The sequence below is a fragment of the Oncorhynchus nerka genome, unplaced genomic scaffold, assembly GCF_034236695.1.
Source record: "Oncorhynchus nerka isolate Pitt River unplaced genomic scaffold, Oner_Uvic_2.0 unplaced_scaffold_839, whole genome shotgun sequence".
Lineage (NCBI taxonomy): Eukaryota > Metazoa > Chordata > Actinopteri > Salmoniformes > Salmonidae > Oncorhynchus > Oncorhynchus nerka.
This window is the reverse complement of record NW_027040431.1, coordinates 304471-314834: the sequence shown is the minus strand read 5'-3', so window position 1 is coordinate 314834 and position 10364 is coordinate 304471. Positions and strand designations below refer to the sequence as shown.

At 44.8% G+C, this 10364-nt stretch overlaps 1 long non-coding RNA gene across 1 annotated transcript; it reads left to right on the top strand.

The window, feature by feature from the left end:
* Positions 1–633: 633 nt before the first annotated feature.
* Positions 634–10103, top strand: LOC135571025 (uncharacterized). The gene is made up of 3 exons (XR_010463623.1): positions 634–670; positions 5907–5958; positions 9882–10103. It is a non-coding gene; the product is annotated as an uncharacterized LOC135571025 (long non-coding RNA).
* The last annotated feature ends 261 nt before the right edge of the window (positions 10104–10364 follow it).

Here is a 10364-nt window from a genome sequence, read left to right as displayed (position 1 = left end):
TTTGGAGAACGCCTGGGGACCTGAGGAAAGGTTGGAGAACGTCTGGGGACCTGAGGAAAGGTTGGAGAACGTCTGGGGACCTGAGGAAAGGTTGGAGAACGTCTGGGGACCTGAGGAAAGGTTGGAGAACATCTGGGGTTCTGAGGAGAGGTTGGAGAACGTCTGGGGTCCTGAGGAGAGGTTGGAGAACGTATGGGGTCCTGAGGAGAGGTTGGAGAATGTCTAGGGACCCGAGGAGAGGTTGGAGAACGTCTGGAGGTCCTGAGGAGACATTGGAGAACGTCTAGGGACCAGAGGAGAGGTTTGAGAACGTCTAGGGACCAGAGGAGACGTTGGAGAACATCTGGGGGTCCTGAGGAGAGGTTGGAGAAAGTCTAGGGACCAGGGGAGATGTTGGAGAACCACTGTCTTATACAGTCTGATGCTCTGGATCCCTCATTGTAGATTTTGGTTATAGACTTAAACACTGGTGTTGGAAATTCAAAATGAGATGAATCTGAGCCGTGTTGAGAGACATGTAGAGAGATGAGGTCGGCTGGCAGCATCACATAAAGACTTGTCTTTCTCTTGCAGACCAAATGCTTCATCTGCGGAATAGGAACGACTACTTTGACACAGTACCTCACGGCAGAAACCCCACACTGCAGGAGCACAACTTGGCCAACTATCTGTGAGTAGAGCCATACGTCCACCCTGTCATCTCCAGTCAGTGTCCAGAGTCTGTCAGAGACATACGTCCCCTCTGTCATCTCCAGTCAGTGTCCAGAGTCTGTCAGAGACAAATGTCCCCCCTGTCATCTCCAGTCAGTGTCCAGAGTCTGTCAGAGGGGACAGGGTTATGAGGTTTAGTTTACTACTGTGTCCTCTTCCCCCTCCACCCTCTCTTTAATGTTGTGTTGTTGGTTCTGCAGAACCGCTAGAGTGAAAAGGAGCGGGGAGAGGGGCCAGAACCGCTAGAGTGAAAAGGAGTGGGGAGAGGGGGCAGAACCGCTAGAGTGAAAAGGAGTGGGGAGAGTGGTAGAATCGCTAGAGTGAAAAGGAGTGGGGAGAGGGGGTAGAACCGCTAGAGTGAAAAGGAGTGGGGAGAGGGGGAAGAACCGCTAGAGTGAAAAGGAGTGGGGAGAGGGGGCAGAACCGCTAGAGTGAAAAGGAGTGGGGAGAGGGGACAGAACCGCTGGAGTGGGGAGAGGGGGACAGAACCGGTAGAGTGAAAAGGAGTGGGGAGAGGGGGCAGAACCGCTAGATTGAAAAGGAGTGGGGAGAGGGGGCAGAACCGCTAGAGTGAAAAGGAGTGGGAGAGGGGGCAGAACCGCTAGAGTGAAAAGGAGTGGGGAGAGGGGGCAGAACCGCTAGAGTGAAAAGGAGTGGGGAGAGGGGGCAGAACCGCTAGAGGGAAAAGGAGTGGGGAGAGTGGACAGAACCACTAGAGTGAAAAGGAGTGGGGAGAGGGGGGCAGAACCACTAGAGTGAAAAGTGGGGAGAGGGGGCAGAACCGCTAGAGTGAAAAAGTGGGGAGAGGGGGCAGAACCACTAGAGTGAAAGGAGTGGGGAGAGGGGACAGAACCGCTAGAGTGAAAAGGAGTGGGGAGAGGGGACAGAACCGCTAGAGTGAAAAGGAGTGGGGAGAGGGGACAGAACCGCTAGAGTGAAAAGGAGAGGGGCAGAACCGCTAGAGTGAAAAGGGAGGGGGCAGAGAGTGAAAAGGAGTGGGAAGGGCACATCCCTGTTTGAGAGGGGGCAGAACCGCTAGAGTGAATGATGTTAAGAGGGCAGTCTTCCTGTTGGGTTTGTGATGGGGTAGGGGAAACCGCTCTGAAGGAGTGGGGAGAGGCGGCAGAACCGCTGGAGTGAAAGGAGTGGTGAGAGGGGACAGAACCGCTAGAGTGAAAATGTCAGAACCGCTGGAGTGGGAGGGGACAGAACCGCTAGAGTGAAAAGGAGATGGGGAGAAGCTATCAGTCTGTGATGGGGTAGAACTATCTGACTGAAGTGATGGGAAGGGACATGTCTTCCTGTTGGGTTTGTGATGGGGTATGAAACTATCTGACTGAAGTGATGTTAAGGGGACATGTCTTCCTGTTGGGTTTGTGATCGGGTATGAAACTATCTGACTGAAACTACATGTCTTCCTGTTGGGTTTGTGATGGGGTATGAAACTATCTGACTGAAGTGATGTTAACTCTAAATGTCTTCCTGTTGGGTTTGTGATGGGGTATGAAACTATCTGACTGAGTGATGTTAACTCTAAATGTCTTCCTGTTGGGTTTGTGATGGGGTATGAAACTATCTGACTGAAGTGATGTTAACTCTACATGTCTTCCTGTTGGGTTTGTGATGGGGTATGAAACTATCTGACTGAAGTGATGTTAAAATGTCTTCCTGTTGGGTTTGTGATGGGGTATGAAACTATCTGACTGAAGTGATGTTAACTCTACATGTCTTCCTGTTGGGTTTGTGATGGGGTATGAAACTATCTGACTGAAGTGATGTTAACTCTACATGTCTTCCTGTTGGGTTTGTGATGGGTATGAAACTATCTGACTGAAGTGATGTTAACTCTACATGTCTTCCTGTTGGGTTTGTGATGGGGTATGAAACTAACTGAAGTGATGTTAACTCTACATGTCTTCCTGTTGGGTTTGTGATGGGGTATGAAACTAATCTGCCTGAAGTGATGTTAACTCTACATGTCTTCCTGTTGGGTTTGTGATGGGGTATGAAACTATCTGACTGAAGTGATGTTAACTCTACATGTCTTCCTGTTGGGTTTGTGATGGGGTATGAAACTATCTGACTGAAGTGATGTTAACTCTACATGTCTTCCTGTTGGGTTTGTGATGGGGTATGAAACTATCTGACTGAAGTGATGTTAACTCTACATGTCTTCCTGTTGGGTTTGTGATGGGGTATGAAACTATCTGACTGAAGTGATGTTAACTCTAAATGTCTTCCTGTTGGGTTTGTGATGGGGTATGAAACTATCTGACTGAAGTGATGTTAACTCTACATGTCTTCCTGTTGGGTTTGTGATGGGGTATGAAACTACTGAAGTGATGTTAACTCTCATGTCTTCCTGTTGGGTTTGTGATGGGGTATGAAACTATCTGTCTGAAGTGATGTTAACTCTACATGTCTTCCTGTTGGGTTTGTGATGGGGTATGAAACTATGACTGAAATGTTAACTCTACATGTCTTCCTGTTGGGTTTGTGATGGGGTATGAAACTATCAGTCTGACTGAAGTGATGTTAACTCTACATGTCTTCCTGTTGGGTTTGTGATGGGGTATGAAACTATCTGACTGAAGTGATGTTAACTCTACATGTCTTCCTGTTGGGTTTGTGATGGGGTATGAAACTAACTCTACATGTCTTCCTGTTTGTGATGTTAACTCTACATGTCTTCCTGTTGGGTTTGTGATGGGGTATGAAACTAACTGCCTGAAGTGATGTTAACTCTACATGTCTTCCTGTTGGGTTTGTGATGGGGTATGAAACTATCAGTCTGAAGTGATGTTAACTCTACATGTCTTCCTGTTTTTCGTCCCGTTTTGCCCTCCAGCTTCTTTGTGATGGGGTATGAAACTATCTGACTGAAGTGATGTTAACTCTAAATGTCTTCCTGTTGGGTTTGTGATGGGGTATGAAACTATCAGTCTGACTGAAGTGCTGTTAACTCTACATGTCTTCCTGTTGGGTTTGTGATGGGGTATGAAACTATCTGACTGAAGTGATGTTAACTCTACATGTCTTCCTGTTGGGTTTGTGATGGGGTATGAAACTAACTCTAAATGTCTTCCTGTTGGGTTTGTGATGGGGTGAAACTAACTCTACATGTCTTCCTGTTGGGTTTGTGATGGGGTATGAAACTATCTGACTGAAGTGATGTTAACTCTAAATGTCTTCCTGTTGGGTTTGTGATGGGGTATGAAACTATCTGACTGAAGTGATGTTAACTCTACATGTCTTCCTGTTGGGTTTGTGATGGGTATGAAACTATCTGACTGAAGTGATGTTAACTCTAAATGTCTTCCTGTTGGGTTTGTGATGGGGTATGAAACTATCAGTCTGACTGAAGTGATGTTAACTCTACATGTCTTCCTGTTGGGTTTGTGATGGCGTATGAAACTATCTGACTGAAGTGATGTTAACTCTAAATGTCTTCCTGTTGGGTTTGTGATGGGTTTTGAAACTAACCTAAATGTCTTCCTGTTGGGTTTGTGATGGGGATGAAACTAACTCTACATGTCTTCCTGTTGGGTTTGTGATGGGGTTGAAACTATCTGACTGAAGTGATGTTAACTCTACATGTCTTCCTGTTGGGTTTGTGTCCTTATGAAACTTCTGACTGAAGTGATGTTAACTCTACATGTCTTCCTGTTGGGTTTGTGATGGGGTATGAAACTATCTGACTGAAGTGATGTTAACTCTACATGTCTTCCTGTTGGGTTTGTGATGGGGTATGAAACTATCTGACTGAAGTGATGTTAACTCTACATGTCTTCCTGTTGGGTTTGTGATGGGGTCTGAAACTAGGGAAATGTCTTCCTGTTGGGTTTGTGATGGGTATGTTAACTCTACATGTCTTCCTGTTGGGTTTGTGATGGGGTATGAAACTATCTGACTGAAGTGATGTTAACTCTACATGTCCTGTTGGGTTTGTGATGGGGTATGAAACTAACTCTAAATGTCTTCCTGTTGGGTTTGTGATGGGGTATGAAACTAAATGTCTTCCTGTTGGGTTTGTGATGGGGTATGAAACTATCTGACTGAAGTGATGTTAACTCTAAATGTCTTCCTGTTGGGTTTGTGATGGGGTATGAAACTATCTGACTGAAGTGATGTTAACTCCATGTCTTCCTGTTGGGTTTGTGATGGGGTATGAAACTATCTGACTGAAGTGATGTTAACTCTACATGTCTTCCTGTTGGGTTTGTGATGGGTATGTGTCTTCCTGTTGGGTTTGTCCATGGGGTATGAAACTATCTGACTGAAGTGATGTTAACTCTAAATGTCTTCCTGTTGGGTTTGTGATGGGGTATGAAACTAACTCTAAATGTCTTCCTGTTGGGTTTGTGATGGGGTAAAACTATTCTGACTGAAGTGATGTTAACTCTACATGTCTTCCTGTTGGGTTTGTGTTTGGGGTATGAAACTATCTGACTGAAGTGATGTTAACTCTACATGTCTTCCTGTTGGGTTTGTGATGGGGTATGAAACTATCTGACTGAAGTGATGTTAACTCTAAATGTCTTCCTGTTGGGTTTGTGATGGGGTATGAAACTATCTGACTGAAGTGATGTTAACTCTACATGTCTTCCTGTTGGGTTTGTGATGGGGTATGAAACTATCTGACTGAAGTGATGTTAACTCTACATGTCTTCCTGTTGGGTTTGTGATGGGGTATGAAACTATCTGACTGTCTGAAGTGATGTTAACTCTACATGTCTTCCTGTTGGGTTTGTGATGGGGTATGAAACTATCTGACTGAAGTGATGTTAACTCTACATGTCTTCCTGTTGGGTTTGTGATGGGGTATGAAACTAACTCTAAATGTCTTCCTGTTGGGTTTGTGATGGGGTATGAAACTATCTGCCTGAAGTGATGTTAACTCTAAATGTCTTCCTGTTGGGTTTGTGATGGGGTATGAAACTATCTGACTGAAGTGATGTTAACTCTACATGTCTTCCTGTTGGGTTTGTGATGGGGTATGAAACTATCTGACTGAAGTGATGTTAACTCTAAATGTCTTCCTGTTGGGTTTGTGATGGGGTATGAAACTATCTGACTGAAGTGATGTTAACTCTAAATGTCTTCCTGTTGGGTTTGTGATGGGGTATGAAACTATCTGACTGAAGTGATGTTAACTCTACATGTCTTCCTGTTTTTCGTCCCGTTTTGCCCTCCAGCTTCTTTGTGATGTATCTCATTAACAAAGATGAAACAGAGCACACAGGCCAGGTAAGAGTCTCAGGTTTACACCTCAAATGGCCCCCTATTCCCTATGTAGTGCACTCCTTTTGACCAGGGTTCATAGAGTCCATAGGGTCTATATATAAGGTCCACAGGGTCCATAGGGTCCATAGGGTCCATAGGGTCTATAGGGTCCACAGGGTCCATAGGGTTCATAGGGCCCATAGGGTCCATAGGGTCCATAGGGTCCATAGGGCCCATAGGGTCTATAGGGCCCAAAGGGATAGGGTCCATAGGGCCCAGGGTCTATAGGGTCCATAGGGTCAAACCAGGGTTCATAGGGTCTATAGGGTCCATAGGGTCTATAGGGTCCATAGAGTCCATAGGGTCTATAGGGTTCATAGGGTCCATAGGGTCTATAGGGTCCCCAGGGTTCATAGAGTCCATAGGGTTCATAGGGTCCATTTAGGGCCCTAGTCAAATGTAGTGCAAACTATAAAGGGAATAGGGTGTGATTTTAGGACACAAAATAAACGTTTCCCTCCCATCACTACTCACACAACAATGGTATTCCTCCCCAGGGGTTAAATGCTCTGCATCTCAGAGGAGAAAACACCTGTATTTCATCACCAGCATTATGCCCCGTCACTCTCTGAACACACACTTAGATTTGTAGAAAATAGAATAATTTGACGTCAGGGAAATGACTACAACACATACAAACCAGAAAGAGAACCATTTAACCTCCAGGGAAATGACTACAAACCAGAAAGAGAACCATTTAACCTCCAGGGAAATGACTACAAACCAGAAAGAGAACCATTTAACCCCAGGGAAATGACTACAAACCAGAAAGAGAACCATTTAACCCCAGGGAAATGACTACAACACATACGAACCAGAAAGAGAACCATTTAACCCCAGGGAAATGACTACAAACCAGAAAGAGAACCATTTAACCCCAGGGAAATGACTACAAACCAGAAAGAGAACCATTTAACCTCCAGGGAAATGACTACGAACCAAAAAGAGAACCATTTAACCCCAGGGAAATGACTACAAACCAGAAAGAGAACCATTTAACCCCAGGGAAATGACTACAAACCAGAAAGAGAACCATTTAACCCCCAGGGAAATGACTACAAACCAGAAAGAGAACCATTTAACCCCAGGGAAATGACTACAAACCAGAAAGAGAACCATTTAACCTCCAGGGAAATGACTACAACACATACAAACCAGAAAGAGAACCATTTAACCCCAGGGAAATGACTACAAACCAGAAAGAGAACCATTTAACCCCAGGGAAATGACTACAACACATACAAACCAGAAAGAGAACCATTTAACCTCCAGGGAAATGACTACAAACCAGAAAGAGAACCATTTAACCCCAGGGAAATGACTACAAACCAGAAAGAGAACCATTTAACCCCAGGGAAATGACTACAAACCAGAAAGAGAACCATTTAACCTCAGGGAAATGACTACAAACCAGAAAGAGAACCATTTAACCCCAGGGAAATGACTACAAACCAGAAAGAGAACCATTTAACCCCAGGGAAATGACTACAAACCAAAAAGAGAACCATTTAACCCCAGGAAATGACTACAAACCAGAAAGAGAACCATTTAACCCCAGGGAAATGACTACAAACCAGAAAGAGAACCATTTAACCTCCAGGGAAATGACTACAAACCAGAAAGAGAACCATTTAACCCCAGGGAAATGACTACAAACCAGAAAGAGAACCATTTAACCTCCAGGGAAATGACTACAAACCAGAAAGAGAACCATTTAACCCCAGGGAAATGACTACAAACCAGAAAGAGAACCATTTAACCCCAGGGAAATGACTACAAACCAGAAAGAGAACCATTTAACCCCAGGGAAATGACTACAAACCAGAAAGAGAACCATTTAACCTCCAGGGAAATGACTACAAACCAGAAAGAGAACCATTTAACCCCAGGGAAATGACTACAAACCAGAAAGAGAACCATTTAACCCCAGGGAAATGACTACAACACATACAAACCAGAAAGAGAACCATTTAACCCCAGGGAAATGACTACAAACCAGAAAGAGAACCATTTAACCCCAGGGAAATGACTACAAACCAGAAAGAGAACCATTTAACCCCAGGGAAATGACTACAAACCAGAAAGAGAACCATTTAACCTCCAGGGAAATGACTACAACACATACGAACCAGAAAGAGAACCATTTAACCCCAGGGAAATGACTACAAACCAGAAAGAGAACCATTTAACCCCAGGGAAATGACTACAAACCAGAAAGAGAACCATTTAACCCCAGGGAAATGACTACAAACCAGAAAGAGAACCATTTAACCCCAGGGAAATGACTACAAACCAGAAAGAGAACCATTTAACCCCAGGGAAATGACTACAAACCAGAAAGAGAACCATTTAACCCCAGGGAAATGACTACAAACCAGAAAGAGAACCATTTAACCCCAGGAAATGACTACAAACCAGAAAGAGAACCATTTAACCCCAGGGAAATGACTACAAACATACAAACCAAAGAGAACCATTTAACCCCAGGAAATGACTACAAACCAGAAAGAGAACCATTTAACCCCAGGGAAATGACTACAAACCAGAAAGAGAACCATTTAACCCCCAGGAAATGACTACAAACCAGAAAGAGAACCATTTAACCCCAGGGAAATGACTACAAACCAGAAAGAGAACCATTTAACCCCAGGGAAATGACTACAAACCAGAAAGAGAACCATTTAACCCCAGGGAAATGACTACAAACCAGAAAGATAACCATTTAACCCCAGGGAAATGACTACAAACCAGAAAGAGAACCATTTAACCCCAGGGAAATGACTACAAACCAGAAAGAGAACCATTTAACCCCAGGGAAATGACTACAAACCAGAAGAGAACCATTTAACCCCAGGGAAATGACTACAAACCAGAAAGAGAACCATTTAACCCCAGGGAAATGACTACAAACCAGAAAGAGAACCATTTAACCCCAGGAAATGACTACAAACCAGAAAGAGAACCATTTAACCCCAGGGAAATGACTACAAACCAGAAAGAGAACCATTTAACCCCAGGGAAATGACTACAAACCAGAAAGAGAACCATTTAACCCCCAGGAAATGACTACAAACCAGAAAGAGAACCATTTAACCCCAGGGAAATGACTACAAACCAGAAAGAGAACCATTTAACCCCAGGGAAATGACTACAACACATACGAAGACTCCAAAAGACTAATCTCCAGATCCCGTAGGCCTCATTTGTGCAGGTTATCATGTTCATTGCGCCTTAGTGAAGTTACTACGAATGTTAGTAGAGAGACCATTGACTTGTGACTGTAGAGGTAATGTAGAGGTAATGCAGCAGTAATGTAGAGGTAATGACTTAAGCGATAATGTAGATGTAATGTAGAGGAATGTATCGGTAATGTAGAGGCAATGTAGAGGGAATGTAGAGGTAGTGTAGAGTAGAGGCAGTGTAGAGGTAATGATGACAAGAGGGTAATGTAGATGACAATGTAGTAGAGGTAATGTAGAGGTAGTGTAGAGGCAATGTAGAGGTCATGTAAAGGTACATTGTCCTGGATGGTGGACATCTAATCACTACTTGTTATATATTAAATCAACTGTCTGATACCCTTCCTCCCTTTCCTCCCTCCCTCCCCCTTCCCTCCCTTCCCCTCCTCCCTCCCCCCCCCTTCCCTCCCTTTTCCCCCCTTCCCTCCCTTTCCTCCCTCCCCCTTCCCTCCCTTTCCTCCCTCCCTCCCTCCCTTTCCTCCCCTCCCCCTTCCCTCCCTTTCCTCCCCTCCCCTTTCCTCCCCTCCCTCCCCTCCCTCCCCACCCTTTTTCCTCCCCCCTCCCTTTCCTCCCCCTCCCCTCCCTCCCCTTCCCTCCCTTTCCTCTCCTCCCTCCCCCTCTCTACCCCCCCTCCCCTCCCTCCCCCAGGAGTCGTATGTGTGGAAGATGTACCAGGAACGGTGTTGGGAATTCTTCCCTGCCGGAGACTGTTTCCGCAAACAATACGAAGACCAGCTCAACTGATTCATGAATCAACTGATCAATTCAACTGACTACTGATCAGCTGATCTATTGATCCAGATGCAGAGACTCGTCCTTTCTTACTGATCAATGTGAAAGGGGCTGTTTCGTCACCTTCCTTCGTCAGCTAGCCCCCCGTGCTGTTTGGAAAGCTTTCCAGACACTGTACATAATAATATAATGACTAGTCAACTGTATAATGTCCTTCCTGGGTGCGTTTGGAACACAGGGCTGTGTTTTGACTTTGAGGACTTAATGCTTCATCTATACATTTGCTTTTAATAATTCCACATTGATGACAAGCGAACTAAATGATTGGAGGGGAGATGGGGGGGGGACACTGAAGAAAAAGAGGAGAAAAAAGGACTCAAACCAAACTGCTTTGTGGGA